The sequence below is a fragment of the Euprymna scolopes genome, chromosome 15, assembly GCF_053919585.1.
Source record: "Euprymna scolopes isolate OS-2025 chromosome 15, ASM5391958v1, whole genome shotgun sequence".
Classification (NCBI taxonomy): domain Eukaryota; kingdom Metazoa; phylum Mollusca; class Cephalopoda; order Sepiida; family Sepiolidae; genus Euprymna; species Euprymna scolopes.
This window is the reverse complement of record NC_136496.1, coordinates 32,122,039-32,140,838: the sequence shown is the minus strand read 5'-3', so window position 1 is coordinate 32,140,838 and position 18,800 is coordinate 32,122,039. Positions and strand designations below refer to the sequence as shown.

Here is an 18,800-nt window from a genome sequence, read left to right as displayed (position 1 = left end):
TATAAACAATCATCCGCTACGAACAGGATTCGAACCTGTGCGGGCATTGCCCATTGGATTTCAAGTCCAACGCCTTAACCACTCGGCCATCGCAGCTTCTTGTCGAAGGCAAAGAACATATTACGTGATTCTTTTATTACCTTCTACAAAGTGTATAAAAAATAATCCGCTACGAACAGGATTCGAACCTGTGCGGGCATTGCCCATTGGATTTAAAGTCCAACGCCTTAACCACTCGGCCATCGCAGCTTCTTGTCGAAGGCAAAGAACATATTACGTTATTCTTTTATTACCTTCTACAAAGTGTATAAAAAATCATCCGCTACGAACAGGATTCCAACCTGTGCGGGCATTGCCCATTGGATTTCAAGTCCAACGCCTTAACCACTCGGCCATCGCAGCTTCTCGTCAAATACGCATAAAATATTACGTGATTCTTTTATTACCTTCTACAAAGTGTATAAAAAATCATCCGCTACGAACAGGATTCGAACCTGTGCGGGCATTGCCCATTGGATTTCAAGTCCAACGCCTTAACCACTCGGCCATCGCAGCTTCTTGTCGGAGGCAAAGAACATATTACGTGATTCTTTTATTACCTTCTACAAAGTGTATTAAAAATAGTCCGCTACGAACAGGATTCGAACCTGTGCGGGCATTGCCCATTGGATTTCAAGTCCAACGCCTTAACCACTCGGCCATCGCAGCTTCTTGTGGAAGGAAAAGAAAATATTACGTGATTCTTTTATCACCTTCTACAAAGTGTATAAAAAATCATCCGCTACGGACAGGATTCCAACATGTGGTGGCATTGCCCATTGGATTTCAAGTCCAACGCCTTAACCAATCGGCCATCGCAGCTTCTCGTCAAATACGCCTAAAATATTACGTGAGTCTTTTATTACCTTCTACAAAGTGTATAAAAAATAATCCGCTACGAACAGGATTCGAACCTGTGCGGGCATTGCCCATTGGATTTCAAGTCCAACGCCTTAACCACTCGGCCATCGCAGCTTCTTGTCGAAGGCAAAGAAAATATTACGTGATTCTTTTATTACCTTCTACAAAGTGTATAAAAAAAAAAACCGCTACGAACAGGATTCGAACCTGTGCGGGCATTGCCCATTGGATTTCAAGTCCAACGCCTAAACCACTCAGCCATCGCCGCTTCTTGTCGAAGGCAAAGAAAATATTACGTGATTCTTTTATTACCTTCTACAAAGTGTATAAAAAATAATCCGCTACGAACAGGATTCGAACCTGTGCGGGCATTGCCCATTGGATTTCAAGTCAAACGCCTTAACCACTCGGCCATCGAAGCTTCTTGTCGAAGGCAAAGAAAATATTACGTGATTCTTTTATTACCTTCTACAAAGTGTATAAACAATCATCCGCTACGAACAGGATTCGAACCTGTGCGGGCATTGCCCATTGGATTTCAAGACAAACAAAAACTTACGTGATTCTTTTATTACCTTCTACAAAGTGTATAAAAAATCATCCGCTACGAACAGGATTCGAACCTGTGCGGGCATTGCCCATTGCATTTATAGTCCAACGCCTTAACCACTCGGCCATCGCAGCTGCTTGTCCAAGGCAAAGAAAATATTACGTGATTCTTTTATTACCTTCTACAAAGTGTATAAACAATCATCCGCTACGAACAGGATTCCAACCTGTGCGGGCATTGCCCATTGGATTTCAAGTCCAACGCTTTAACCACTCGGCCATCGCAGCTTCTTGTCGAAGACAAACAAAACATTACGTGATTCTTTTATTACCTTCTACAAAGTGTATAAAAAATAGTCCGCTACGAACAGGATTCGAACCTGTGTGGGCATTGCCCATTGGATTTCAAGTCAAACGCCTCAACCACTCGGCCATCGCAGCTTCTTGTTGAAGGAAAAGAAAATATTACGTGAATCTTTTATTACCTTCTACAAAGTGTATAAAAAATCATCCGCTACGAACAGGATTCCAACCTGTGCGGGCATTGCCCATTGGATTTCAAGTCCAACGCCTTAACCACTCGGCCATCGCAGCTTCTCGTCAAATACGCATAAAATATTACGTGAGTCTTTTATTACCTTCTACAAAGTGTATAAAAAATCATCCGCTACGAACAGGATTCGAACCTGTGCGGGCATTGCCCATTGGATTTCAAGTCCAACGCCTTAACCACTCGGCCATCGCAGCGTCTTGTCGAAGGCAAAGAACATATTACGTTATTCTTTTATTACCTTCTACAAAGTGTATAAAAAATCATCCGCTACGAACAGGATTCCAACCTGTGCGGGCATTGCCCATTGGATTTCAAGTCCAACGCCTTAACCACTCGGCCATCGCAGCTTCTCGTCAAATACGCATAAAATATTACGTGATTCTTTTATTACCTTCTACAAAGTGTATAAAAAATCATCCGCTACGAACAGGATTCGAACCTGTGCGGGCATTGCCCATTGGATTTCAAGTCCAACGCCTTAACCACTCGACCATCGCAGCTTCTTGTCGGAGGCAAAGAACATATTACGTGATTCTTTTATTACCTTCTACAAAGTGTATTAAAAATCATCCGCTACGAACAGGATTCGAACCTGTGCGGGCATTGCCCATTGGATTTCAAGTCCAACGCCTTAACCACTCGGCCATCGCAGCTTCTTGTGGAAGGAAAAGAAAATATTACGTGATTCTTTTATTACCTTCTACAAAGTGTATAAAAAATCATCCGCTACGGACAGGATTCCAACCTGTGCGGGCATTGCCCATTGGATTTCAAGTCCAACGCCTTAACCACTCGGCCATCGCAGCTTCTCGTCAAATACGCCTAAAATATTACGTGAGTCTTTTATTACCTTCTACAAAGTGTATAAAAAATAATCCGCTACGAACAGGATTCCCACCTGCGCGGGCATTGCCCATTGGATTTCAAGTCCAACGCCTTAACCACTCGGCCATCGCAGCTTCTTGTCGAAGGCAAAGAAAATATTACGTGATTCTTTTATTACCTTCTACAAAGTGTATAAAAAATCATCCGCTACGAACAGGATTCGAACCTGTGCGGGCATTGCCCATTGGATTTCAAGTCCAACGCCTTAAACACTCAGCCATCGCAGCTTCTTGTCGAAGGCAAAGAAAATATTACGTGATTCTTTTATTACCTTCTACAAAGTGTATAAAAAATCATCCGCTACGAACAGGATTCGAACCTGTGCGGGCATTGCCCATTGGATTTCAAGTCAAACGCTTTCACGACTCGGCCATCGCAGCTTCTTGTCGAAGGCATAGAAAATATTACGTGATTCTTTTATTACCTTCTACAAAGTGTATAAAAAATCATCCGCTTAGAACAGGATTCCCACCTGTGCGGGCATTGCCCATTGAATTTCAAGACAAACAAAAACTTACGTGATTCTTTTATTACCTTCTACAAAGTGTATAAAAAATCATCCGCTACGAACAGGATTCGAACCTGTGCGGGCATTGCCCATTGCATTTCAAGTCCAACGCCTTAACCACTCGGCCATCGCAGCTGCTTGTCCAAGGCAAAGAAAATATTACGTGATTCTTTTATTACCTTCTACAAAGTGTATAAACAATCATCCGCTACGAACAGGATTCCAACCTGTGCGGGCATTGCCCATTGGATTTCAAGTCCAACGCCTTAACCACTCGGCCATCGCAGCTTCTTGTCGAAGACAAACAAAACATTACGTGATTCTTTTATTACCTTCTACAAAGTGTATAAAAAATTATCCGCTCCGAATAGGATTCGAACCTGTGCGGGCATTGCCCATTGGATTTCAAGTCCAACGCCTTAACCACTCGGCCATCGCAGCTTCTTGTGGGAGGCAAAGAACATATTACGTTATTCTTTTATTACCTTCTACAAAGTGTATAAAAAATCATCCGCTACGAACAGGATTCGGACCTGTGCGGACATTGCCCATTGGATTTCAAGTCCAACGCCTTAACTAATCGGCCATCGCAGCTTCTCGTCAAATACGCCTAAAATATTACGTGAGTCTTTTATTAACTTCTACAAAGTGTATAAAAAATCATCCGCTACGAACAGGATTCGAACCTGTGCGGGCATTGCCCATTGGATTTCAAGTCCAACGCCTTAACCACTCGGCCATCGCAGCTTCCTGTCGAAGGCAAAGAAAATATTACGTGATTCTTTTATTACCTTCTACAAAGTGTATAAAAAATCATCCGCTACGAACAGGATTCGGACCTGTGCGGACATTGCCCATTGGATTTCAAGTCCAACGCCTTAACCACTCGGCCATCGCAGCTTCTTGTCGAAGGCAAAGAACATATTACGTTATTCTTTTAGTACCTTCTACAAAGTGTATTCAAAATCATCCGCTACGAACAGGATTCCAACCTGTGCGGGCATTGCCCATTGGATTTCAAGTCCAACGCCTTAACCACTCGGCCATCGCAGCTTCTTGTCGAAGGCAAAGAAAATATTACGTGATTCTTTTATTACCTTCTACAAAGTGTATAAAAAATCATCCGCTACGAACAGGATTCGAACCTGTGCGGGCATTGCCCATTGGATTTCAAGTCCAACGCCTTAACCACTCGGCCATCGAAGCTTCTCGTAACATACGCATAAAATATGACGTGATTCTTTTATTACCTTCTACAAAGTGTATAAAAAATCATCCGCTACGAACAGGATTCGAACCTGTGCGGGCATTGCTTATTGGATTTCAAGTCCAACGCCTTAACCACTCGGCCATCGCAGCTTCTTGTCGAAGGCAAAGAACATATTACGTGATTCTTTTATTACCTTCTACAAAGTGTATAAAAAATTCTCCGCTGCGAACAGGAGTCGAACCTATGCGGGCATTGCCCATTGGATTTCAAGTTCAACGCCTTAACCACTCGGCCATCGCAGCTTCTTGTTGAAGGAAAAGAAAATATTACGTGATTCTTTTATTACCTTCTACAAAGTGTATAAAAAATCATCCGCTACGAACAGGATTCCAACCTGTGCGGGTATTGCCCATTGGATTTCAAGTCCAACGCCTTAACCACTCGGCCATCGCAGCTTCTCGTCAAATACGCATAAAATATAACGTGATTCTTTTATTACCTTCTACAAAGTGTATAAAAAATAATCCGCTACGAACAGGATTCGAACCTGTGCGGGCATTGCCCATTGGATTTCAAGTCCAACGCCTTAACCACTCGGCCATCGCAGCTTCTTGTCGAAGGCAAAGAACATATTACGTTATTCTTTTATTACCTTCTACAAAGTGTATAAAAAATCATCCGCTACGCACAGGATTCGAACCTGTGCGGGCATTGCCCATTGGATTTCAAGTCCAACGCCTTAACCACTCGGCCATCGAAGCTTCTTGTTGAAGGAAAAGAAAATAATACGTGATTCTTTTATTACCTTCTACAAAGTGTATAAAAAATCATCAGCTACGGACAGGATTCGAACCTGTGCGGGCATTGCCCATTGGATTTCAAGTCCAACGCCTTAACCAATCGGCCATCGCAGCTTCTCGTAAAATACGCCAAAAATATTACGTGAGTCTTTTATTACCTTCTACAAAGTGTATAAAAAATCATCCGCTACGAACAGGATTCGAACCTGTGCGGGCATTGCCCATTGGATTTCAAGTCCAACGCCTTAACCACTCGGCCATCGCAGCTTCTTGTCGAAGGCAAAGAAAATATTACGTGATTCTTTTATTACCTTCTACAAAGTGTATAAAAAATAATCCGCTACGAACAGGATTCGAACCTGTGCGGGCATTGCCCATTGGATTTCAAGTCCAACGCCTTAACCACTCGGCCATCGCAGCTTCTTATCGAAGGCAAAGAACATATTACGTTAGTCTTTTAGTACCTTCTACAAAGTGTATAAAAAATCATCCGCTACGAACAGGATTCCAACCTGTGCGGGTATTGCCGATTGGATTTCAAGTCCAACGCCTTAACCACTCAGCCATAACAGCTTCTTGTCGAAGGCAAAGAAAATATAACGTGATTCTTTTATTACTTTCTACAAAGTGTATAAAAAATCATCCGCTACGAACAGGATTCCAACCTGTGCGGGCATTGCCCATTGGATTTCAAGTCCAACGCCTTAACCACTCGGCCATCGCAGCTTCTCGTCACATACGCATAAAATATTACGTGATTCTTTTATTACCTTCTACAAAGTGTATAAAAAATCATCCGCTACGAACAGGATTCGAACCTGTGCGGGCATTGCCCATTGGATTTTAAGTCCAACTCCTTAACCACTCGGCCATCGCAGCTTCTTGTCGAAGGCAAAGAACATATTACGTGATTCTTTTATTACCTTCTACAAAGTGTATAAAAAAACATCCGCTACGAACAGGATTCGAACCTGTGCGGGCATTGCCCATTGGATTTCAAGTCAAACGCCTTAACCACTCGGCTATCGAGGCTTCTTGTTGAAGGAAAAGAATATAGTAAGTGATTCTTTTATTACCTTCTACAAAGTGTATAAAAAATCATCCGCTACGGACAGGATTCCAACCTGTGCGGGCATTGCCCATTGGATTTCAAGTCCAACGCCTTAACCACTCGGCCATCGCAGCTTCTCGTCAAATACGCCTAAAATATTACGTGAGTCTTTTATTACCTTCTACAAAGTGTATAAAAAAAAATCCGCTACGAACAGGATTGTAACCTGTGCCGGCATTGCCCATTGGATTTCAAGTCCAACGCCTTAACCACTCGGGCATCGCAGCTTCTTGTCGAAGGCAAAGAAAATATTACGTGATTCTTTTATTACCTTCTACAAAGTGTAAAAAAAATCATCGGCTACGAACAGGATTCCAACCTGTGTGGGCATTGCCCATTGGATTTCAAGTCCAACGCCTTAACCACTCAGCCATCGCAGCTTCTTGTCGAAGGCAAAGAAAATATTACGTGATTCTTTTATTACCTTCTACAAAGTGTAAAAAAAATCATCCGCTACGAACAGGATTCCAACCTGTGCGGGTATTGCCCATTGGATTTCAAGTCCAACGCCTTAACCACTCAGCCATCGCAGCTTCTTGTCGAAGGCAAAGAAAATATTACGTGATTCTTTTATTACCTTCTACAAAGTGTATAAAAAATCATCCGCTACGAACAGGATTCCAACCTGTGCGGGCATTGCCCATTGGATTTCAAGTCCAACGCCTTAACCACTACGCCATCGCAGCTTCTCGTCACATACGCATAAAATATTACGTGATTCTTTTATTACCTTCTACAAAGTGTATAAAAAATCATCCGCTACGAACAGGATTCGAACCTGTGCGGGCATTGCCCATTGGATTTCAAGTCCAACGCCTTAACCACTCGGCCATCGCAGCTTCTTGTTGAAGGAAAAGAAAATATTACGTGATTCTTTTATTACCTTCTACAAAGTGTATAAAAAAAACCGCTACGAACAGGATTCGAACCTGTGCCGGCATTGCCCATTGGATTTCAAGTCCAACGCCTTAACCACTCAGCCATCGCAGCTTCTAGTCGGAGGCAAAGAAAATATTACGTGATTCTTTTATTACCTTCTACAAAGTGTAAAAAAAATCATCCGCTACGAACAGGATTCGAACCTGTGCGGGCATTGCCCATTGGATTTCAAGTCCAACGCCTTAACCACTCGGCCATCGCAGCTTCTTGTCGAAGGCAAAGAAAATATTACGTGATTCTTTTATTACCTTCTACAAAGTGTATAAACAATCATCCGCTACGAACAGGATTCGAACCTGTGCGGGCATTGCCCATTGGATTTCAAGACAAACAAAAACTTACCTGATTCTTTTATTACCTTCTACAAAGTGTATAAAAAATATTCTGCTACGAACAGGATTCGAACCTGTGCGGGCATTGCCCGTTGGATTTCAAGTCCAACGCCTTAACCACTCGGCCATCGCAGCTTCTTATCGAAGGCGAAGAACATATTACGTGATTCTTTTATTACCTTCTACAAAGTGTATAAAAAAAAACCGCTACGATCAGGATTCGAACCTGTGCCGGCATTGCCCATTGGATTTCAAGTCCAACGCCTTAACCACTCAGCCATCGCAGCTTCTTGTCGAACGCAAAGAAAATATTACGTGATTCTTTTATTACCTTCTACAAAGTGTAAAAAAAATCATCCGCTACGAACAGGATTCGAACCTGTGCGGGCATTGCCCATTGGATTTCAAGTCCAACGCCTTAACCACTCGGCCATCGCAGCTTCTTGTCGAAGGCAAAGAAAATATTACGTGATTCTTTTATTACCTTCTACAAAGTGTATAAACACTCATCCGCTACGAACAGGATTCGAACCTGTGCGGGCATTGCCCATTGGATTTCAAGACAAACAAAAACTTACGTGATTCTTTTATTACCTTCTACAAAGTGTATAAAAAATAATCCGCTACGAACAGGATTCGAACCTGTGCGGGCATTGCCCATTGCATTTCAAGTCCAACGCCTTAACCACTCGGCCATCGCAGCTGCTTGTCCAAGGCAAAGAAAATATTACGTGATTCTTTTATTACCTTCTACAAAGTGTATAAACAATCATCCGCTACGAACAGGATTCCAACCTGTGCGGGCATTGCCCATTGGATTTCAAGTCCAACGCCTTAACCACTCGGCCATCGCAACATCTTGTCGAAGACAAACAAAACATTACGTGATTCTTTTATTACCTTCTACAAAGTGTATAAAAAATAATCCGCTACGAACAGGATTCGAACCTGTACGGGCATTGCCCATTGGATTTCAAGTCCAACGCCTATACCACTCGGCCATCGCAGCTTCTTGTCGAAGGCAAAGAACATATTACGTTAATCTTTTATTACCTTCTACAAAGTGTATAAAAAATCATCCGCTACGAACAGGATTCGAACCTGTGCGGGCATTGCCCATTGGATTTCAAGTCCAACGCCTTAACCACCCGGCCATCGCAGCTTCTCGTCAAATACGCATAAAATATTACGTGATTCTTTTATTACCTTCTACAAAGTGTATAAAAAATCATCCGCTACGAACAGGATTCGAACCTGTGCGGGCATTGCCCATTGGATTTCAAGTCCAACGCCTTAACCACTCGGCCATCGCAGCTTCTTGTCGAAGGCAAAGAACATATTACGTGATTCTTTTATTACCTTCTACAATTGTATAAAAAATCATCCGCTACGAACAGGATTCGAACCTGTGCGGGCATTGCCCATTGGATTTCAAGTCCAACGCCTTAACCACTCGGCCATCGCAACTTCTTGTTGAAGGAAAAGAAAATATTACGTTATTCTTGTATTACCTTCTACAAAGTGTATAAAAAAATCATCCGCTACGGACAGGATTCCAACCTGTGCGGGCATTGCCCATTGGATTTCAAGTCCAACGCCTTAACCACTCGGCCATCGCAGCTTCTTGTCGAAGGCAAAGAAAATATTACGTGATTCTTTTATTACCTTCTACAAAGTGTATAAAAAATAATCCGCTACGAAAAGGATTCGAACCTGTGCGGGCATTGCCCATTGGATTTCAAGTCCAACGCCTTAACCACTCGGCCATCGCAGCTTCTTATCGAAGGAAAAGAACATATTACGTTATTCTTTTAGTACCTTCTACAAAGTGTATAAAAAATCATCCTCTACGAACTGGATTCCAACCTGTGCGGGTATTGCCGATTGGATTTCAAGTCCAACGCCTCAACCACTCGGCCATCGCAGCTTCTTGTCGAAGGCAAAGAAAATATTACGTGATTCTTTTATTACCTTCTACAAAGTGTATAAAAAATAATCCGCTACGAACAGGATTCGAACCTGTGCGGGCATTGCCCATTGGATTTCAAGTCCAACGCCTTAACCACTCGGCCATCGCAGCTTCTCGTCACATACGCATAAAATATTACGTGATTCTTTTTTACCTTCTACAAAGTGTATAAAAAATCATCCGCTACGAACAGGATTCGAACCTGTGCGGGCATTGCCCATTGGATTTTAAGTCCAACGCCTTAACCACTCGGCCATCGCAGCTTCTTGTCGAAGGCAAAGAACATATTACGTGATTCTTTTATTACCTTCTACAAAGTGTATAAAAAAACATCCGCTACGAACAGGATTCGAACCTGTGCGGGCATTGCCCATTGTATTTCAAGTCAAACGCCTTAACCACTCGGCTATCGCAGCTTCTTGTTGAAGGCAAAGAACATATTACGTGATTCTTTTATTACCTTCTACAAAGTGTATAAAAAATCATCCGCTGCGAACAGGAGTCGAACCTATGCGGGCATTGCCCATTGGATTTTAAGTTCAACGCCTTAACCACTCGGCCATCGCAGCTTCCTGTTGAAGGAAAAGAAAATATTACGTGATTCTTTTATTACCTTCTACAAAGTGTATAAAAAATCATCCGCTACGAACAGGATTCCAACCTGTGCGGGTATTGCCCATTGGATTTCAAGTCCAACGCCTTAACCACTCGGCCATCGCAGCTTCTCGTCAAATACGCATAAAATATTACGTGATTCTTTTATTACCTTCTACAAAGTGTACAAAAAATAATCCGCTACGAACAGGATTCGAACCTGTGCGGGCATTGCCCATTGGATTTCAAGTCCAACGCCTTAACCACTCGGCCATCGCAGCTTCTTGTCGAAGGCAAAGAACATATTACGTGATTCTTTTATTACCTTCTACAAAGTGTATTAAAAATCATCCGCTACGCACAGGATTCGAACCTGTGCGGGCATTGCCCATTGGATTTCAAGTCCAACGCCTTAACCACTCGGCCATCGAAGCTTCTTGTTGAAGGAAAAGAAAATATTACGTGATTCTTTTATTACCTTCTACAAAGTGTATAAAAAATCATCAGCTACGGACAGAGTTCGAACCTGTGCGGGCATTGCCCATTGGATTTCAAGTCCAACGCCTTAACCAATCGGCCATCGCAGCTTCTCGTAAAATACGCCAAAAATATTACGTGAGTCTTTTATTACCTTCTACAAAGTGTATAAAAAATCATCCGCTACGAACAGGATTAGAACCTGTGCGGGCATTGCCCATTGGATTTCAAGTCCAACGCCTTAACCACTCGGCCATCGCAGCTTCTTGTCGAAGGCAAAGAAAATATTACGTGATTCTTTTATTACCTTCTACAAAGTGTATAAAAAATAATCCGCTACGAACAGGATTCGAACCTGTGCGGGCATTGCCCATTGGATTTCAAGTCAAACGCCTTAACCACTCGGCCATCGCAGCTTCTTATCGAAGGAAAAGAACATATTACGTTAGTCTTTTAGTACCTTCTACAAAGTGTATAAAAAATCATCCGCTACGAACAGGATTCGAACCTGTGCGGGCATTGCCCATTGGATTTTAAGTCCAACTCCTTAACCACTCGGCCATCGCAGCTTCTTGTCGAAGGCAAAGAACATATTACGTGATTCTTTTATTACCTTCTACAAAGTGTATAAAAAAACATCCGCTACGAACAGGATTCGAACCTGTGCGGGCATTGCCCATTGGATTTCAAGTCAAACGCCTTAACCACTCGGCTATCGCAGCTTCTTGTTGAAGGAAAAGAATATAGTAAGTGATTCTTTTATTACCTTCTACAAAGTGTATAAAAAATCATCCGCTACGGACAGGATTCCAACCTGTGCGGGCATTGCCCATTGGATTTCAAGTCCAACGCCTTAACCACTCGGCCATCGCAGCTTCTCGTCAAATACGCCTAACATATTACGTGAGTCTTTTATTACCTTCTACAAAGTGTATAAAAAAAAATCCGCTACGAACAGGATTGTAACCTGTGCCGGCATTGCCCATTGGATTTCAAGTCCAACGCCTTAACCACTCGGCCATCGCAGCTTCTTGTCGAAGGCAAAGAAAATATTACGTGATTCTTTTATTACCTTCTACAAAGTGTAAAAAAAATCATCCGCTACGAACAGGATTCCAACCTGTGCGGGCATTGCCCATTGGATTTCAAGTCCAACGCATTAACCACTCAGCCATCGCAGCTTCTTGTCGAAGGCAAAGAAAATATTACGTGATTCTTTTATTACCTTCTACAAAGTGTAAAAAAAATCATCCGCTACGAACAGGATTCGAACCTGTGCGGGCATTGCCCATTGGATTTCAAGTCCAACGCCTTAACCACTCGGCCATCGCAGCTTCTCGTCAAATACGCCTAAAATATTACGTGAGTCTTTTATTACCTTCTACAAAGTGTATAAAAAAAAATCCGCTACGAACAGGATTGTAACCTGTGCCGGCATTGCCCATTGGATTTCAAGTCCAACGCCTTAACCACTCGGGCATCGCAGCTTCTTGTCGAAGGCAAAGAAAATATTACGTGATTCTTTTATTACCTTCTACAAAGTGTAAAAAAAATCATCCGCTACGAACAGGATTCCAACCTGTGCGGGCATTGCCCATTGGATTTCAATTTCAACGCCTTAACCACTCAGCCATCGCAGCTTCTTGTCGAAGGCAAAGAAAATATTACGTGATTCTTTTATTACCTTCTACAAAGTGTAAAAAAAATCATCGGCTACGAACAGGATTCCAACCTGTGCGGGCATTGCCCATTGGATTTCAAGTCCAACGCCTTAACCACTCAGCCATCGCAGCTTCTTGTCGAAGGCAAAGAAAATATTACGTGATTCTTTTATTACCTTCTACAAAGTGTAAAAAAAATCATCCGCTACGAACAGGATTCCAACCTGTGCGGGCATTGCCCATTGGATTTCAAGTCCAACGCCTTAACCACTCAGCCATCGCAGCTTCTTGTCGAAGGCAAAGAAAATATTACGTGATTCTTTTATTACCTTCTACAAAGTGTAAAAAAAATCATCCGCTACGAACAGGATTCCAACCTGTGCGGGCATTGCCCATTGGATTTCAAGTCCAACGCCTTAACCACTCGGCCATCGCAGCTTCTTGTCGAAGGCAAAGAAAATATTACGTGATTCTTTTATTACCTTCTACAAAGTGTATAAACAATCATCCGCTACGAACAGGATTCGAACCTGTGCGGGCATTGCCCATTGGATTTCAAGACAAACAAAAACTTACGTGATTCTTTTATTACCTTCTACACAGTGTATAAAAAATATTCCGCTAAGAACAGGATTCGAACCTGTGCGGGCATTGCCCATTGGATTTCAAGTCCAACGCCTTAACCACTCGGCCATCGCAGCTTCTTATCGAAGGCAAAGAACATATTACGTTAGTCTTTTAGTACCTTCTACAAAGTGTATAAAAAATCATCCGCTACGAACAGGATTCCAACCTGTGCGGGTATTGCCGATTGGATTTCAAGTCCAACGCCTTAACCACTCGGCCATCGCAGCTTCTTGTCGAAGGCAAAGAAAATATTACGTGATTCTTTTATTACCTTCTACAAAGTGTATAAAAAATCATCCGCTACGAACAGGATTCCAACCTGTGCGGGCATTGCCCATTGGATTTCAAGTCCAACGCCTTAACCACTCGGCCATCGCAGCTTCTCGTCACATACGCATAAAATATTACGTGATTCTTTTATTACCTTCTACAAAGTGTATAAAAAATCATCCGCTACGAACAGGATTCGAACCTGTGCGGGCATTGCCCATTGGATTTCAAGTCCAACGCCTTAACCACTCGGCCATCGCAGCTTCTTGTCGAAGGCAAAGAAAATATTACGTGATTCTTTTATTACCTTCTACAAAGTGTATAAAATAAACCGCTACGAACAGGACTCGAACCTGTGCCGGCATTGCCCATTGGATTTCAAGTCCAACGCCTTAACCACTCAGCCATCGCAGCTTCTAGTCGGAGGCAAAGAAAATATTACGTGATTCTTTTATTACCTTCTACAAAGTGTAAAAAAAATCATCCGCTACGAACAGGATTCGAACCTGTGCGGGCATTGCCCATTGGATTTCAAGTCCAACGCCTTAACCACTCGGCCATCGCAGCTTCTTGTCGAAGGCAAAGAAAATATTACGTGATTCTTTTATTACCTTCTACAAAGTGTATAAACAATCATCCGCTACGAACAGGATTCGAACCTGTGCGGGCATTGCCCATTGGATTTCAAGTCCAACGCCTTAACCACTCGGCCATCGCAGCTTCTTATCGAAGGCGAAGAACATATTACGTGATTCTTTTATTACCTTCTACAAAGTGTATAAAAAAAACCGCTACGAACAGGATTCGAACCTGTGCCGGCATTGCCCATTGGATTTCAAGTCCAACGCCTTAACCACTCAGCCATCGCAGCTTCTTGTCGAACGCAAAGAAAATATTACGTGATTCTTTTATTACCTTCTACAAAGTGTAAAAAAATCATCCGCTACGAACAGGATTCGAACCTGTGCGGGCATTGCCCATTGGATTTCAAGTCCAACGCCTTAACCACTCGGCCATCGCAGCTTCTTGTCGAAGGCAAAGAACATATTACGTTAATCTTTTATTACCTTCTACAAAGTGTATAAAAAATCATCCGCTACGAACAGGATTCGAACCTGTGCGGGCATTGCCCATTGGATTTCAAGTCCAACGCCTTAACCACCCGGCCATCGCAGCTTCTCGTCAAATACGCATAAAATATTACGTGATTCTTTTATTACCTTCTACAAAGTGTATAAAAAATCATCCGCTACGAACAGGATTCGAACCTGTGCGGGCATTGCCCATTGGATTTCAAGTCCAACGCCTTAACCACTCGGCCATCGCAGCTTCTTGTCGAAGGCAAAGAACATATTACGTGATTCTTTTATTACCTTCTACAATTGTATAAAAAATCATCCGCTACGAACAGGATTCGAACCTGTGCGGGCATTGCCCATTGGATTTCAAGTCCAACGCCTTAACCACTCGGCCATCGCAACTTCTTGTTGAAGGAAAAGAAAATATTACGTTATTCTTTTATTACCTTCTACAAAGTGTATAAAAAAATCATCCGCTACGGACAGGATTCCAACCTGTGCGGGCATTGCCCATTGGATTTCAAGTCCAACGCCTTAACCACTCGGCCATCGCAGCTTCCTGTCGAAGGCAAAGAAAATATTACGTGATTCTTTTATTACCTTCTACAAAGTGTAAAAAAAATCATCCGCTACGAACAGGATTCCAACCTGTGCGGGCATTGCCCATTGGATCTCAAGTCCAACGCCTTAACCACTCGGCCATCGCAGCTTCTCGTCACATACGCATAAAATATTACGTGATTCTTTTATTACCTTCTACAAAGTGTATAAAAAATCATCCGCTACGAACAGGATTCGAACCTGTGCGGGCATTGCCGATTGGATTTCAAGTCCAACGCCTTAACCACTCGGCCATCGCAGCTTCTTGTCGAAGGCAAAGAACATATTACGTGATTCTTTTATTACCTTCTACAAAGTGTATAAAAAAACATCCGCTACGAACCGGATTCGAACCTGTGCGGGCATTGCCCATTGGATTTCAAGTCAAACGCCTTAACCACTCGGCTATCGCAGCTTCTTGTTGAAGGCAAAGAACATATTACGTGATTCTTTTATTACCTTCTACAAAGTGTATAAAAAATCATCCGCTGCGAACAGGAGTCGAACCTATGCGGGCATTGCCCATTGGATCTCAAGTTCAACGCCTTAACCACTCGGCCATCGCAGCTTCTTGTTGAAGGAAAAGAAAATATTACGTGATTCTTTTATTACCTTCTACAAAGTGTATAAAAAATCATCCGCTACGAACAGGATTCCAACCTGTGCGGGTATTGCCCATTGGATTTCAAGTCCAACGCCTTAACCACTCGGCCATCGCAGCTTCTCGTCAAATACGCATAAAATATTACGTGATTCTTTTATTACCTTCTACAAAGTGTACAAAAAATAATCCGCTACGAACAGGATTCGAACCTGTGCGGGCATTGCCCATTGGATTTCAAGTCCAACGCCTTAACCACTCGGCCATCGCAGCTTCTTGTCGAAGGCAAAGAACATATTACGTGATTCTTTTATTACCTCCTACAAAGTGTATAAAAAATCATCAGCTACGGACAGGATTCGAACCTGTGCGGGCATTGCCCATTGGATTTCAAGTCAAACGCCTTAACCAATCGGCCATCGCAGCTTCTCGTAAAATACGCCAAAAATATTACGTGAGTCTTTTATTACCTTCTACAAAGTGTATAAAAAATCATCCGCTACGAACAGGATTCGAACCTGTGCGGGCATTGCCCATTGGATTTCAAGTCCAACGCCTTAACCACTCGGCCATCGCAGCTTCTTGTCGAAGGCAAAGAAAATATTACGTGATTCTTTTATTACCTTCTACAAAGTGTATAAAAAATAATCCGCTACGAACAGGATTCGAACCTGTGCGGGCATTGCCCATTGGATTTCAAGTCCAACGCCTTAACCACTCGGCCATCGCAGCTTCTTATCGAAGGCAAAGAACATATTACGTTAGTCTTTTAGTACCTTCTACAAAGTGTATAAAAAATCATCCGCTACGAACAGGATTCGAACCTGTGCGGGCATTGCCCATTGGATTTTAAGTCCAACTCCTTAACCACTCGGCCATCGCAGCTTCTTGTCGAAGGCAAAGAACATATTACGTGATTCTTTTATTACCTTCTACAAAGTGTATAAAAAAACATCCGCTACGAACAGGATTCGAACCTGTGCGGGCATTGCCCATTGGATTTCAAGTCCAACGCCTTAACCACTCGGCCATCGCAGCTTCTTGTTGAAGGAAAAGAATATAGTAAGTGATTCTTTTATTACCTTCTACAAAGTGTATAAAAAATCATCCGCTACGGACAGGATTCCAACCTGTGCGGGCATTGCCCATTGGATTTCAAGTCCAACGCCTTAACCACTCGGCCATCGCAGCTTCTCGTCAAATACGCCTAACATATTACGTGAGTCTTTTATTACCTTCTACAAAGTGTATAAAAAAAAATCCGCTACGAACAGGATTGTAACCTGTGCCGGCATTGCCCATTGGATTTCAAGTCCAACGCCTTAACCACTCGGCCATCGCAGCTTCTTGTCGAAGGCAAAGAAAATATTACGTGATTCTTTTATTACCTTCTACAAAGTGTAAAAAAAATCATCCGCTACGAACAGGATTCCAACCTGTGCGGGCATTCCCCATTGGATTTCAAGTCCAACGCCTTAACCACTCAGCCATCGCAGCTTCTTGTCGAAGGCAAAGAAAATATTACGTGATTCTTTTATTACCTTCTACAAAGTGTAAAAAAAATCATCCGCTACGAACAGGATTCGAACCTGTGCGGGCATTGCCCATTGGATTTCAAGTCCAACGCCTTAACCACTCAGCCATCGCAGCTTCTTGTCGAAGGCAAAGAAAATATTACGTGATTCTTTTATTACCTTCTACAAAGTGTAAAAAAAATCATCCGCTACGAACAGGATTCCAACCTGTGCGGGCATTGCCCATTGGATTTCAAGTCCAACGCCTTAACCACTCGGCCATCGCAGCTTCTTATCGAAGGCAAAGAACATATTACGTTAGTCTTTTAGTACCTTCTACAAAGTGTATAAAAAATCATCCGCTACGAACAGGATTCGAACCTGTGCGGGCATTGCCCATTGGATTTTAAGTCCAACTCCTTAACCACTCGGCCATCGCAGCTTCTTGTCGAAGGCAAAGAACATATTACGTGATTCTTTTATTACCTTCTACAAAGTGTATAAAAAAACATCCGCTACGAACAGGATTCGAACCTGTGCGGGCATTGCCCATTGGATTTCAAGTCAAACGCCTTAACCACTCGGCTATCGCAGCTTCTTGTTGAAGGAAAAGAATATAGTAAGTGATTCTTTTATTACCTTCTACAAAGTGTATAAAAAATCATCCGCTACGGACAGGATTCCAACCTGTGCGGGCATTGCCCATTGGATTTCAAGTCCAACGCCTTAACCACTCGGCCATCGCAGATTCTCGTCAAATACGCCTAACATATTACGTGAGTCTTTTATTACCTTCTACAAAGTGTATAAAAAAAAATCCGCTACGAACAGGATTGTAACCTGTGCCGGCATTGCCCATTGGATTTCAAGTCCAACGCCTTAACCACTCGGCCATCGCAGCTTCTTGTCGAAGGCAAAGAAAATATTACGTGATTCTTTTATTACCTTCTACAAAGTGTAAAAAAAATCATCCGCTACGAACAGGATTCCAACCTGTGCGGGCATTCCCCATTGGATCTCAAGTCCAACGCCTTAACCACTCAGCCATCGCAGCTTCTTGTCGAAGGCAAAGAAAATATTACGTGATTCTTTTATTACCTTCTACAAAGTGTAAAAAAAATCATCCGCTACGAACAGGATTCGAACCTGTGCGGGCATTGCCCATTGGATTTCAAGTCCAACGCCTTAACCACTCAGCCATCGCAGCTTCTTGTCGAAGGCAAAGAAAATATTACGTGATTCTTTTATTACCTTCTACAAAGTGTAAAAAAAATCATCCGCTACGAACAGGATTCCAACCTGTGCGGGCATTGCCCATTGGATTTCAAGTCCAACGCCTTAACCACTCAGCCATCGCAGCTTCTTGTCGAAGGCAAAGAAAATATTACGTGATTCTTTTATTACCTTCTACAAAGTGTAAAAAAAATCATCCGCTACGAACAGGATTCCAACCTGTGCGGGCATTGCCCATTGGATTTCAAGTCCAACGCCTTAACCACTCGGCCATCGCTGCTTCTTGTCGAAGGCAAAGAAAATATTACGTGATTCTTTTATTACCTTCTACAAAGTGTATAAACAATCATCCGCTACGAACAGGATTCGAACCTGTGCGGGCATTGCC

The 18,800-nt window shown here is 42.6% G+C and overlaps 115 non-coding genes across 115 annotated transcripts; all 115 read right to left on the bottom strand.

The window, feature by feature from the left end:
- Window positions 1-14: 14 nt before the first annotated feature.
- Trnas-uga (transfer RNA serine (anticodon UGA)) lies at window positions 15-96 on the bottom strand. The gene has a single exon. It is a non-coding gene; the product is annotated as a tRNA-Ser (tRNA).
- Window positions 97-320: 224 nt separating this feature from the next.
- Window positions 321-402, bottom strand: Trnas-uga (transfer RNA serine (anticodon UGA)). Its single transcript has one exon. It is a non-coding gene; the product is annotated as a tRNA-Ser (tRNA).
- Window positions 403-473: 71 nt separating this feature from the next.
- On the bottom strand, window positions 474-555 carry Trnas-uga (transfer RNA serine (anticodon UGA)). Its single transcript has one exon. It is a non-coding gene; the product is annotated as a tRNA-Ser (tRNA).
- Window positions 556-626: 71 nt separating this feature from the next.
- On the bottom strand, window positions 627-708 carry Trnas-uga (transfer RNA serine (anticodon UGA)). The gene has a single exon. It is a non-coding gene; the product is annotated as a tRNA-Ser (tRNA).
- A 224-nt stretch (window positions 709-932) lies between these two features.
- Window positions 933-1,014, bottom strand: Trnas-uga (transfer RNA serine (anticodon UGA)). The gene has a single exon. It is a non-coding gene; the product is annotated as a tRNA-Ser (tRNA).
- A 72-nt stretch (window positions 1,015-1,086) lies between these two features.
- Window positions 1,087-1,168, bottom strand: Trnas-uga (transfer RNA serine (anticodon UGA)). Its single transcript has one exon. It is a non-coding gene; the product is annotated as a tRNA-Ser (tRNA).
- Window positions 1,169-1,239: 71 nt separating this feature from the next.
- Window positions 1,240-1,321, bottom strand: Trnas-uga (transfer RNA serine (anticodon UGA)). The gene has a single exon. It is a non-coding gene; the product is annotated as a tRNA-Ser (tRNA).
- Window positions 1,322-1,502: 181 nt separating this feature from the next.
- On the bottom strand, window positions 1,503-1,584 carry Trnay-aua (transfer RNA tyrosine (anticodon AUA)). Its single transcript has one exon. It is a non-coding gene; the product is annotated as a tRNA-Tyr (tRNA).
- Window positions 1,585-1,655: 71 nt separating this feature from the next.
- Trnas-uga (transfer RNA serine (anticodon UGA)) lies at window positions 1,656-1,737 on the bottom strand. Its single transcript has one exon. It is a non-coding gene; the product is annotated as a tRNA-Ser (tRNA).
- A 71-nt stretch (window positions 1,738-1,808) lies between these two features.
- Window positions 1,809-1,890, bottom strand: Trnas-uga (transfer RNA serine (anticodon UGA)). The gene has a single exon. It is a non-coding gene; the product is annotated as a tRNA-Ser (tRNA).
- A 71-nt stretch (window positions 1,891-1,961) lies between these two features.
- Trnas-uga (transfer RNA serine (anticodon UGA)) lies at window positions 1,962-2,043 on the bottom strand. Its single transcript has one exon. It is a non-coding gene; the product is annotated as a tRNA-Ser (tRNA).
- Window positions 2,044-2,114: 71 nt separating this feature from the next.
- Window positions 2,115-2,196, bottom strand: Trnas-uga (transfer RNA serine (anticodon UGA)). Its single transcript has one exon. It is a non-coding gene; the product is annotated as a tRNA-Ser (tRNA).
- A 71-nt stretch (window positions 2,197-2,267) lies between these two features.
- Trnas-uga (transfer RNA serine (anticodon UGA)) lies at window positions 2,268-2,349 on the bottom strand. Its single transcript has one exon. It is a non-coding gene; the product is annotated as a tRNA-Ser (tRNA).
- Window positions 2,350-2,420: 71 nt separating this feature from the next.
- On the bottom strand, window positions 2,421-2,502 carry Trnas-uga (transfer RNA serine (anticodon UGA)). Its single transcript has one exon. It is a non-coding gene; the product is annotated as a tRNA-Ser (tRNA).
- A 71-nt stretch (window positions 2,503-2,573) lies between these two features.
- Trnas-uga (transfer RNA serine (anticodon UGA)) lies at window positions 2,574-2,655 on the bottom strand. Its single transcript has one exon. It is a non-coding gene; the product is annotated as a tRNA-Ser (tRNA).
- A 71-nt stretch (window positions 2,656-2,726) lies between these two features.
- On the bottom strand, window positions 2,727-2,808 carry Trnas-uga (transfer RNA serine (anticodon UGA)). The gene has a single exon. It is a non-coding gene; the product is annotated as a tRNA-Ser (tRNA).
- Window positions 2,809-2,879: 71 nt separating this feature from the next.
- On the bottom strand, window positions 2,880-2,961 carry Trnas-uga (transfer RNA serine (anticodon UGA)). Its single transcript has one exon. It is a non-coding gene; the product is annotated as a tRNA-Ser (tRNA).
- Window positions 2,962-3,032: 71 nt separating this feature from the next.
- Window positions 3,033-3,114, bottom strand: Trnas-uga (transfer RNA serine (anticodon UGA)). The gene has a single exon. It is a non-coding gene; the product is annotated as a tRNA-Ser (tRNA).
- Window positions 3,115-3,185: 71 nt separating this feature from the next.
- Window positions 3,186-3,267, bottom strand: Trnas-uga (transfer RNA serine (anticodon UGA)). The gene has a single exon. It is a non-coding gene; the product is annotated as a tRNA-Ser (tRNA).
- Window positions 3,268-3,448: 181 nt separating this feature from the next.
- Window positions 3,449-3,530, bottom strand: Trnas-uga (transfer RNA serine (anticodon UGA)). Its single transcript has one exon. It is a non-coding gene; the product is annotated as a tRNA-Ser (tRNA).
- Window positions 3,531-3,601: 71 nt separating this feature from the next.
- On the bottom strand, window positions 3,602-3,683 carry Trnas-uga (transfer RNA serine (anticodon UGA)). Its single transcript has one exon. It is a non-coding gene; the product is annotated as a tRNA-Ser (tRNA).
- Window positions 3,684-3,754: 71 nt separating this feature from the next.
- Trnas-uga (transfer RNA serine (anticodon UGA)) lies at window positions 3,755-3,836 on the bottom strand. Its single transcript has one exon. It is a non-coding gene; the product is annotated as a tRNA-Ser (tRNA).
- A 71-nt stretch (window positions 3,837-3,907) lies between these two features.
- On the bottom strand, window positions 3,908-3,989 carry Trnas-uga (transfer RNA serine (anticodon UGA)). The gene has a single exon. It is a non-coding gene; the product is annotated as a tRNA-Ser (tRNA).
- A 71-nt stretch (window positions 3,990-4,060) lies between these two features.
- Trnas-uga (transfer RNA serine (anticodon UGA)) lies at window positions 4,061-4,142 on the bottom strand. Its single transcript has one exon. It is a non-coding gene; the product is annotated as a tRNA-Ser (tRNA).
- A 71-nt stretch (window positions 4,143-4,213) lies between these two features.
- On the bottom strand, window positions 4,214-4,295 carry Trnas-uga (transfer RNA serine (anticodon UGA)). The gene has a single exon. It is a non-coding gene; the product is annotated as a tRNA-Ser (tRNA).
- A 71-nt stretch (window positions 4,296-4,366) lies between these two features.
- Window positions 4,367-4,448, bottom strand: Trnas-uga (transfer RNA serine (anticodon UGA)). The gene has a single exon. It is a non-coding gene; the product is annotated as a tRNA-Ser (tRNA).
- Window positions 4,449-4,519: 71 nt separating this feature from the next.
- Window positions 4,520-4,601, bottom strand: Trnas-uga (transfer RNA serine (anticodon UGA)). Its single transcript has one exon. It is a non-coding gene; the product is annotated as a tRNA-Ser (tRNA).
- A 71-nt stretch (window positions 4,602-4,672) lies between these two features.
- Window positions 4,673-4,754, bottom strand: Trnas-uga (transfer RNA serine (anticodon UGA)). The gene has a single exon. It is a non-coding gene; the product is annotated as a tRNA-Ser (tRNA).
- A 71-nt stretch (window positions 4,755-4,825) lies between these two features.
- On the bottom strand, window positions 4,826-4,907 carry Trnas-uga (transfer RNA serine (anticodon UGA)). Its single transcript has one exon. It is a non-coding gene; the product is annotated as a tRNA-Ser (tRNA).
- Window positions 4,908-4,978: 71 nt separating this feature from the next.
- On the bottom strand, window positions 4,979-5,060 carry Trnas-uga (transfer RNA serine (anticodon UGA)). The gene has a single exon. It is a non-coding gene; the product is annotated as a tRNA-Ser (tRNA).
- Window positions 5,061-5,131: 71 nt separating this feature from the next.
- On the bottom strand, window positions 5,132-5,213 carry Trnas-uga (transfer RNA serine (anticodon UGA)). Its single transcript has one exon. It is a non-coding gene; the product is annotated as a tRNA-Ser (tRNA).
- A 71-nt stretch (window positions 5,214-5,284) lies between these two features.
- Trnas-uga (transfer RNA serine (anticodon UGA)) lies at window positions 5,285-5,366 on the bottom strand. The gene has a single exon. It is a non-coding gene; the product is annotated as a tRNA-Ser (tRNA).
- A 71-nt stretch (window positions 5,367-5,437) lies between these two features.
- On the bottom strand, window positions 5,438-5,519 carry Trnas-uga (transfer RNA serine (anticodon UGA)). The gene has a single exon. It is a non-coding gene; the product is annotated as a tRNA-Ser (tRNA).
- Window positions 5,520-5,590: 71 nt separating this feature from the next.
- Trnas-uga (transfer RNA serine (anticodon UGA)) lies at window positions 5,591-5,672 on the bottom strand. Its single transcript has one exon. It is a non-coding gene; the product is annotated as a tRNA-Ser (tRNA).
- Window positions 5,673-5,743: 71 nt separating this feature from the next.
- Trnas-uga (transfer RNA serine (anticodon UGA)) lies at window positions 5,744-5,825 on the bottom strand. Its single transcript has one exon. It is a non-coding gene; the product is annotated as a tRNA-Ser (tRNA).
- A 224-nt stretch (window positions 5,826-6,049) lies between these two features.
- Window positions 6,050-6,131, bottom strand: Trnas-uga (transfer RNA serine (anticodon UGA)). Its single transcript has one exon. It is a non-coding gene; the product is annotated as a tRNA-Ser (tRNA).
- A 71-nt stretch (window positions 6,132-6,202) lies between these two features.
- Trnal-uaa (transfer RNA leucine (anticodon UAA)) lies at window positions 6,203-6,284 on the bottom strand. The gene has a single exon. It is a non-coding gene; the product is annotated as a tRNA-Leu (tRNA).
- A 71-nt stretch (window positions 6,285-6,355) lies between these two features.
- Trnas-uga (transfer RNA serine (anticodon UGA)) lies at window positions 6,356-6,437 on the bottom strand. The gene has a single exon. It is a non-coding gene; the product is annotated as a tRNA-Ser (tRNA).
- Window positions 6,438-6,508: 71 nt separating this feature from the next.
- Window positions 6,509-6,590, bottom strand: Trnas-uga (transfer RNA serine (anticodon UGA)). Its single transcript has one exon. It is a non-coding gene; the product is annotated as a tRNA-Ser (tRNA).
- Window positions 6,591-6,661: 71 nt separating this feature from the next.
- Window positions 6,662-6,743, bottom strand: Trnas-uga (transfer RNA serine (anticodon UGA)). Its single transcript has one exon. It is a non-coding gene; the product is annotated as a tRNA-Ser (tRNA).
- Window positions 6,744-6,814: 71 nt separating this feature from the next.
- On the bottom strand, window positions 6,815-6,896 carry Trnas-uga (transfer RNA serine (anticodon UGA)). Its single transcript has one exon. It is a non-coding gene; the product is annotated as a tRNA-Ser (tRNA).
- A 71-nt stretch (window positions 6,897-6,967) lies between these two features.
- On the bottom strand, window positions 6,968-7,049 carry Trnas-uga (transfer RNA serine (anticodon UGA)). The gene has a single exon. It is a non-coding gene; the product is annotated as a tRNA-Ser (tRNA).
- Window positions 7,050-7,120: 71 nt separating this feature from the next.
- On the bottom strand, window positions 7,121-7,202 carry Trnas-uga (transfer RNA serine (anticodon UGA)). The gene has a single exon. It is a non-coding gene; the product is annotated as a tRNA-Ser (tRNA).
- Window positions 7,203-7,273: 71 nt separating this feature from the next.
- Window positions 7,274-7,355, bottom strand: Trnas-uga (transfer RNA serine (anticodon UGA)). The gene has a single exon. It is a non-coding gene; the product is annotated as a tRNA-Ser (tRNA).
- Window positions 7,356-7,424: 69 nt separating this feature from the next.
- Window positions 7,425-7,506, bottom strand: Trnas-uga (transfer RNA serine (anticodon UGA)). Its single transcript has one exon. It is a non-coding gene; the product is annotated as a tRNA-Ser (tRNA).
- A 71-nt stretch (window positions 7,507-7,577) lies between these two features.
- Trnas-uga (transfer RNA serine (anticodon UGA)) lies at window positions 7,578-7,659 on the bottom strand. The gene has a single exon. It is a non-coding gene; the product is annotated as a tRNA-Ser (tRNA).
- Window positions 7,660-7,840: 181 nt separating this feature from the next.
- Trnas-uga (transfer RNA serine (anticodon UGA)) lies at window positions 7,841-7,922 on the bottom strand. Its single transcript has one exon. It is a non-coding gene; the product is annotated as a tRNA-Ser (tRNA).
- A 70-nt stretch (window positions 7,923-7,992) lies between these two features.
- Trnas-uga (transfer RNA serine (anticodon UGA)) lies at window positions 7,993-8,074 on the bottom strand. Its single transcript has one exon. It is a non-coding gene; the product is annotated as a tRNA-Ser (tRNA).
- Window positions 8,075-8,145: 71 nt separating this feature from the next.
- Window positions 8,146-8,227, bottom strand: Trnas-uga (transfer RNA serine (anticodon UGA)). Its single transcript has one exon. It is a non-coding gene; the product is annotated as a tRNA-Ser (tRNA).
- Window positions 8,228-8,408: 181 nt separating this feature from the next.
- Trnas-uga (transfer RNA serine (anticodon UGA)) lies at window positions 8,409-8,490 on the bottom strand. The gene has a single exon. It is a non-coding gene; the product is annotated as a tRNA-Ser (tRNA).
- Window positions 8,491-8,561: 71 nt separating this feature from the next.
- Trnas-uga (transfer RNA serine (anticodon UGA)) lies at window positions 8,562-8,643 on the bottom strand. The gene has a single exon. It is a non-coding gene; the product is annotated as a tRNA-Ser (tRNA).
- Window positions 8,644-8,714: 71 nt separating this feature from the next.
- On the bottom strand, window positions 8,715-8,796 carry Trnas-uga (transfer RNA serine (anticodon UGA)). The gene has a single exon. It is a non-coding gene; the product is annotated as a tRNA-Ser (tRNA).
- Window positions 8,797-8,867: 71 nt separating this feature from the next.
- Trnas-uga (transfer RNA serine (anticodon UGA)) lies at window positions 8,868-8,949 on the bottom strand. The gene has a single exon. It is a non-coding gene; the product is annotated as a tRNA-Ser (tRNA).
- Window positions 8,950-9,020: 71 nt separating this feature from the next.
- On the bottom strand, window positions 9,021-9,102 carry Trnas-uga (transfer RNA serine (anticodon UGA)). The gene has a single exon. It is a non-coding gene; the product is annotated as a tRNA-Ser (tRNA).
- Window positions 9,103-9,172: 70 nt separating this feature from the next.
- Trnas-uga (transfer RNA serine (anticodon UGA)) lies at window positions 9,173-9,254 on the bottom strand. The gene has a single exon. It is a non-coding gene; the product is annotated as a tRNA-Ser (tRNA).
- A 72-nt stretch (window positions 9,255-9,326) lies between these two features.
- On the bottom strand, window positions 9,327-9,408 carry Trnas-uga (transfer RNA serine (anticodon UGA)). The gene has a single exon. It is a non-coding gene; the product is annotated as a tRNA-Ser (tRNA).
- A 71-nt stretch (window positions 9,409-9,479) lies between these two features.
- Trnas-uga (transfer RNA serine (anticodon UGA)) lies at window positions 9,480-9,561 on the bottom strand. The gene has a single exon. It is a non-coding gene; the product is annotated as a tRNA-Ser (tRNA).
- Window positions 9,562-9,785: 224 nt separating this feature from the next.
- Trnas-uga (transfer RNA serine (anticodon UGA)) lies at window positions 9,786-9,867 on the bottom strand. Its single transcript has one exon. It is a non-coding gene; the product is annotated as a tRNA-Ser (tRNA).
- A 70-nt stretch (window positions 9,868-9,937) lies between these two features.
- On the bottom strand, window positions 9,938-10,019 carry Trnal-uaa (transfer RNA leucine (anticodon UAA)). The gene has a single exon. It is a non-coding gene; the product is annotated as a tRNA-Leu (tRNA).
- A 71-nt stretch (window positions 10,020-10,090) lies between these two features.
- Window positions 10,091-10,172, bottom strand: Trnas-uga (transfer RNA serine (anticodon UGA)). The gene has a single exon. It is a non-coding gene; the product is annotated as a tRNA-Ser (tRNA).
- A 71-nt stretch (window positions 10,173-10,243) lies between these two features.
- On the bottom strand, window positions 10,244-10,325 carry Trnal-uaa (transfer RNA leucine (anticodon UAA)). The gene has a single exon. It is a non-coding gene; the product is annotated as a tRNA-Leu (tRNA).
- Window positions 10,326-10,396: 71 nt separating this feature from the next.
- On the bottom strand, window positions 10,397-10,478 carry Trnas-uga (transfer RNA serine (anticodon UGA)). Its single transcript has one exon. It is a non-coding gene; the product is annotated as a tRNA-Ser (tRNA).
- A 71-nt stretch (window positions 10,479-10,549) lies between these two features.
- Window positions 10,550-10,631, bottom strand: Trnas-uga (transfer RNA serine (anticodon UGA)). Its single transcript has one exon. It is a non-coding gene; the product is annotated as a tRNA-Ser (tRNA).
- Window positions 10,632-10,702: 71 nt separating this feature from the next.
- Trnas-uga (transfer RNA serine (anticodon UGA)) lies at window positions 10,703-10,784 on the bottom strand. The gene has a single exon. It is a non-coding gene; the product is annotated as a tRNA-Ser (tRNA).
- Window positions 10,785-10,855: 71 nt separating this feature from the next.
- Window positions 10,856-10,937, bottom strand: Trnas-uga (transfer RNA serine (anticodon UGA)). The gene has a single exon. It is a non-coding gene; the product is annotated as a tRNA-Ser (tRNA).
- A 71-nt stretch (window positions 10,938-11,008) lies between these two features.
- Window positions 11,009-11,090, bottom strand: Trnas-uga (transfer RNA serine (anticodon UGA)). Its single transcript has one exon. It is a non-coding gene; the product is annotated as a tRNA-Ser (tRNA).
- A 71-nt stretch (window positions 11,091-11,161) lies between these two features.
- On the bottom strand, window positions 11,162-11,243 carry Trnas-uga (transfer RNA serine (anticodon UGA)). Its single transcript has one exon. It is a non-coding gene; the product is annotated as a tRNA-Ser (tRNA).
- Window positions 11,244-11,314: 71 nt separating this feature from the next.
- On the bottom strand, window positions 11,315-11,396 carry Trnal-uaa (transfer RNA leucine (anticodon UAA)). The gene has a single exon. It is a non-coding gene; the product is annotated as a tRNA-Leu (tRNA).
- A 71-nt stretch (window positions 11,397-11,467) lies between these two features.
- On the bottom strand, window positions 11,468-11,549 carry Trnas-uga (transfer RNA serine (anticodon UGA)). Its single transcript has one exon. It is a non-coding gene; the product is annotated as a tRNA-Ser (tRNA).
- Window positions 11,550-11,620: 71 nt separating this feature from the next.
- On the bottom strand, window positions 11,621-11,702 carry Trnas-uga (transfer RNA serine (anticodon UGA)). Its single transcript has one exon. It is a non-coding gene; the product is annotated as a tRNA-Ser (tRNA).
- A 71-nt stretch (window positions 11,703-11,773) lies between these two features.
- Trnas-uga (transfer RNA serine (anticodon UGA)) lies at window positions 11,774-11,855 on the bottom strand. Its single transcript has one exon. It is a non-coding gene; the product is annotated as a tRNA-Ser (tRNA).
- A 71-nt stretch (window positions 11,856-11,926) lies between these two features.
- On the bottom strand, window positions 11,927-12,008 carry Trnas-uga (transfer RNA serine (anticodon UGA)). Its single transcript has one exon. It is a non-coding gene; the product is annotated as a tRNA-Ser (tRNA).
- Window positions 12,009-12,079: 71 nt separating this feature from the next.
- Trnas-uga (transfer RNA serine (anticodon UGA)) lies at window positions 12,080-12,161 on the bottom strand. The gene has a single exon. It is a non-coding gene; the product is annotated as a tRNA-Ser (tRNA).
- Window positions 12,162-12,232: 71 nt separating this feature from the next.
- On the bottom strand, window positions 12,233-12,314 carry Trnas-uga (transfer RNA serine (anticodon UGA)). The gene has a single exon. It is a non-coding gene; the product is annotated as a tRNA-Ser (tRNA).
- Window positions 12,315-12,385: 71 nt separating this feature from the next.
- Trnas-uga (transfer RNA serine (anticodon UGA)) lies at window positions 12,386-12,467 on the bottom strand. The gene has a single exon. It is a non-coding gene; the product is annotated as a tRNA-Ser (tRNA).
- A 71-nt stretch (window positions 12,468-12,538) lies between these two features.
- Trnas-uga (transfer RNA serine (anticodon UGA)) lies at window positions 12,539-12,620 on the bottom strand. Its single transcript has one exon. It is a non-coding gene; the product is annotated as a tRNA-Ser (tRNA).
- Window positions 12,621-12,691: 71 nt separating this feature from the next.
- On the bottom strand, window positions 12,692-12,773 carry Trnas-uga (transfer RNA serine (anticodon UGA)). Its single transcript has one exon. It is a non-coding gene; the product is annotated as a tRNA-Ser (tRNA).
- A 71-nt stretch (window positions 12,774-12,844) lies between these two features.
- On the bottom strand, window positions 12,845-12,926 carry Trnas-uga (transfer RNA serine (anticodon UGA)). Its single transcript has one exon. It is a non-coding gene; the product is annotated as a tRNA-Ser (tRNA).
- A 181-nt stretch (window positions 12,927-13,107) lies between these two features.
- Window positions 13,108-13,189, bottom strand: Trnas-uga (transfer RNA serine (anticodon UGA)). The gene has a single exon. It is a non-coding gene; the product is annotated as a tRNA-Ser (tRNA).
- A 71-nt stretch (window positions 13,190-13,260) lies between these two features.
- Trnas-uga (transfer RNA serine (anticodon UGA)) lies at window positions 13,261-13,342 on the bottom strand. Its single transcript has one exon. It is a non-coding gene; the product is annotated as a tRNA-Ser (tRNA).
- Window positions 13,343-13,413: 71 nt separating this feature from the next.
- On the bottom strand, window positions 13,414-13,495 carry Trnas-uga (transfer RNA serine (anticodon UGA)). The gene has a single exon. It is a non-coding gene; the product is annotated as a tRNA-Ser (tRNA).
- Window positions 13,496-13,566: 71 nt separating this feature from the next.
- On the bottom strand, window positions 13,567-13,648 carry Trnas-uga (transfer RNA serine (anticodon UGA)). Its single transcript has one exon. It is a non-coding gene; the product is annotated as a tRNA-Ser (tRNA).
- A 69-nt stretch (window positions 13,649-13,717) lies between these two features.
- Trnas-uga (transfer RNA serine (anticodon UGA)) lies at window positions 13,718-13,799 on the bottom strand. Its single transcript has one exon. It is a non-coding gene; the product is annotated as a tRNA-Ser (tRNA).
- Window positions 13,800-13,870: 71 nt separating this feature from the next.
- Trnas-uga (transfer RNA serine (anticodon UGA)) lies at window positions 13,871-13,952 on the bottom strand. The gene has a single exon. It is a non-coding gene; the product is annotated as a tRNA-Ser (tRNA).
- A 71-nt stretch (window positions 13,953-14,023) lies between these two features.
- Window positions 14,024-14,105, bottom strand: Trnas-uga (transfer RNA serine (anticodon UGA)). Its single transcript has one exon. It is a non-coding gene; the product is annotated as a tRNA-Ser (tRNA).
- A 69-nt stretch (window positions 14,106-14,174) lies between these two features.
- Window positions 14,175-14,256, bottom strand: Trnas-uga (transfer RNA serine (anticodon UGA)). Its single transcript has one exon. It is a non-coding gene; the product is annotated as a tRNA-Ser (tRNA).
- Window positions 14,257-14,326: 70 nt separating this feature from the next.
- Window positions 14,327-14,408, bottom strand: Trnas-uga (transfer RNA serine (anticodon UGA)). The gene has a single exon. It is a non-coding gene; the product is annotated as a tRNA-Ser (tRNA).
- Window positions 14,409-14,479: 71 nt separating this feature from the next.
- Window positions 14,480-14,561, bottom strand: Trnas-uga (transfer RNA serine (anticodon UGA)). Its single transcript has one exon. It is a non-coding gene; the product is annotated as a tRNA-Ser (tRNA).
- Window positions 14,562-14,632: 71 nt separating this feature from the next.
- On the bottom strand, window positions 14,633-14,714 carry Trnas-uga (transfer RNA serine (anticodon UGA)). The gene has a single exon. It is a non-coding gene; the product is annotated as a tRNA-Ser (tRNA).
- Window positions 14,715-14,784: 70 nt separating this feature from the next.
- On the bottom strand, window positions 14,785-14,866 carry Trnas-uga (transfer RNA serine (anticodon UGA)). The gene has a single exon. It is a non-coding gene; the product is annotated as a tRNA-Ser (tRNA).
- A 72-nt stretch (window positions 14,867-14,938) lies between these two features.
- Window positions 14,939-15,020, bottom strand: Trnas-uga (transfer RNA serine (anticodon UGA)). The gene has a single exon. It is a non-coding gene; the product is annotated as a tRNA-Ser (tRNA).
- A 71-nt stretch (window positions 15,021-15,091) lies between these two features.
- On the bottom strand, window positions 15,092-15,173 carry Trnas-uga (transfer RNA serine (anticodon UGA)). The gene has a single exon. It is a non-coding gene; the product is annotated as a tRNA-Ser (tRNA).
- A 71-nt stretch (window positions 15,174-15,244) lies between these two features.
- On the bottom strand, window positions 15,245-15,326 carry Trnas-uga (transfer RNA serine (anticodon UGA)). Its single transcript has one exon. It is a non-coding gene; the product is annotated as a tRNA-Ser (tRNA).
- A 71-nt stretch (window positions 15,327-15,397) lies between these two features.
- Window positions 15,398-15,479, bottom strand: Trnas-uga (transfer RNA serine (anticodon UGA)). The gene has a single exon. It is a non-coding gene; the product is annotated as a tRNA-Ser (tRNA).
- A 71-nt stretch (window positions 15,480-15,550) lies between these two features.
- Trnas-uga (transfer RNA serine (anticodon UGA)) lies at window positions 15,551-15,632 on the bottom strand. Its single transcript has one exon. It is a non-coding gene; the product is annotated as a tRNA-Ser (tRNA).
- A 71-nt stretch (window positions 15,633-15,703) lies between these two features.
- Window positions 15,704-15,785, bottom strand: Trnas-uga (transfer RNA serine (anticodon UGA)). Its single transcript has one exon. It is a non-coding gene; the product is annotated as a tRNA-Ser (tRNA).
- A 71-nt stretch (window positions 15,786-15,856) lies between these two features.
- Window positions 15,857-15,938, bottom strand: Trnas-uga (transfer RNA serine (anticodon UGA)). Its single transcript has one exon. It is a non-coding gene; the product is annotated as a tRNA-Ser (tRNA).
- Window positions 15,939-16,009: 71 nt separating this feature from the next.
- Trnas-uga (transfer RNA serine (anticodon UGA)) lies at window positions 16,010-16,091 on the bottom strand. The gene has a single exon. It is a non-coding gene; the product is annotated as a tRNA-Ser (tRNA).
- Window positions 16,092-16,162: 71 nt separating this feature from the next.
- On the bottom strand, window positions 16,163-16,244 carry Trnas-uga (transfer RNA serine (anticodon UGA)). The gene has a single exon. It is a non-coding gene; the product is annotated as a tRNA-Ser (tRNA).
- Window positions 16,245-16,315: 71 nt separating this feature from the next.
- Window positions 16,316-16,397, bottom strand: Trnas-uga (transfer RNA serine (anticodon UGA)). The gene has a single exon. It is a non-coding gene; the product is annotated as a tRNA-Ser (tRNA).
- A 71-nt stretch (window positions 16,398-16,468) lies between these two features.
- Window positions 16,469-16,550, bottom strand: Trnal-uaa (transfer RNA leucine (anticodon UAA)). The gene has a single exon. It is a non-coding gene; the product is annotated as a tRNA-Leu (tRNA).
- A 71-nt stretch (window positions 16,551-16,621) lies between these two features.
- Trnas-uga (transfer RNA serine (anticodon UGA)) lies at window positions 16,622-16,703 on the bottom strand. Its single transcript has one exon. It is a non-coding gene; the product is annotated as a tRNA-Ser (tRNA).
- A 71-nt stretch (window positions 16,704-16,774) lies between these two features.
- On the bottom strand, window positions 16,775-16,856 carry Trnas-uga (transfer RNA serine (anticodon UGA)). Its single transcript has one exon. It is a non-coding gene; the product is annotated as a tRNA-Ser (tRNA).
- Window positions 16,857-16,927: 71 nt separating this feature from the next.
- Window positions 16,928-17,009, bottom strand: Trnas-uga (transfer RNA serine (anticodon UGA)). The gene has a single exon. It is a non-coding gene; the product is annotated as a tRNA-Ser (tRNA).
- A 71-nt stretch (window positions 17,010-17,080) lies between these two features.
- Window positions 17,081-17,162, bottom strand: Trnas-uga (transfer RNA serine (anticodon UGA)). Its single transcript has one exon. It is a non-coding gene; the product is annotated as a tRNA-Ser (tRNA).
- Window positions 17,163-17,233: 71 nt separating this feature from the next.
- Window positions 17,234-17,315, bottom strand: Trnas-uga (transfer RNA serine (anticodon UGA)). Its single transcript has one exon. It is a non-coding gene; the product is annotated as a tRNA-Ser (tRNA).
- Window positions 17,316-17,386: 71 nt separating this feature from the next.
- On the bottom strand, window positions 17,387-17,468 carry Trnas-uga (transfer RNA serine (anticodon UGA)). The gene has a single exon. It is a non-coding gene; the product is annotated as a tRNA-Ser (tRNA).
- A 71-nt stretch (window positions 17,469-17,539) lies between these two features.
- Trnal-uaa (transfer RNA leucine (anticodon UAA)) lies at window positions 17,540-17,621 on the bottom strand. Its single transcript has one exon. It is a non-coding gene; the product is annotated as a tRNA-Leu (tRNA).
- A 71-nt stretch (window positions 17,622-17,692) lies between these two features.
- Trnas-uga (transfer RNA serine (anticodon UGA)) lies at window positions 17,693-17,774 on the bottom strand. The gene has a single exon. It is a non-coding gene; the product is annotated as a tRNA-Ser (tRNA).
- A 71-nt stretch (window positions 17,775-17,845) lies between these two features.
- Window positions 17,846-17,927, bottom strand: Trnas-uga (transfer RNA serine (anticodon UGA)). The gene has a single exon. It is a non-coding gene; the product is annotated as a tRNA-Ser (tRNA).
- A 71-nt stretch (window positions 17,928-17,998) lies between these two features.
- On the bottom strand, window positions 17,999-18,080 carry Trnas-uga (transfer RNA serine (anticodon UGA)). Its single transcript has one exon. It is a non-coding gene; the product is annotated as a tRNA-Ser (tRNA).
- A 71-nt stretch (window positions 18,081-18,151) lies between these two features.
- Window positions 18,152-18,233, bottom strand: Trnas-uga (transfer RNA serine (anticodon UGA)). The gene has a single exon. It is a non-coding gene; the product is annotated as a tRNA-Ser (tRNA).
- A 71-nt stretch (window positions 18,234-18,304) lies between these two features.
- Window positions 18,305-18,386, bottom strand: Trnas-uga (transfer RNA serine (anticodon UGA)). The gene has a single exon. It is a non-coding gene; the product is annotated as a tRNA-Ser (tRNA).
- A 71-nt stretch (window positions 18,387-18,457) lies between these two features.
- On the bottom strand, window positions 18,458-18,539 carry Trnas-uga (transfer RNA serine (anticodon UGA)). The gene has a single exon. It is a non-coding gene; the product is annotated as a tRNA-Ser (tRNA).
- A 71-nt stretch (window positions 18,540-18,610) lies between these two features.
- Window positions 18,611-18,692, bottom strand: Trnas-uga (transfer RNA serine (anticodon UGA)). Its single transcript has one exon. It is a non-coding gene; the product is annotated as a tRNA-Ser (tRNA).
- Window positions 18,693-18,800: the final 108 nt, after the last annotated feature.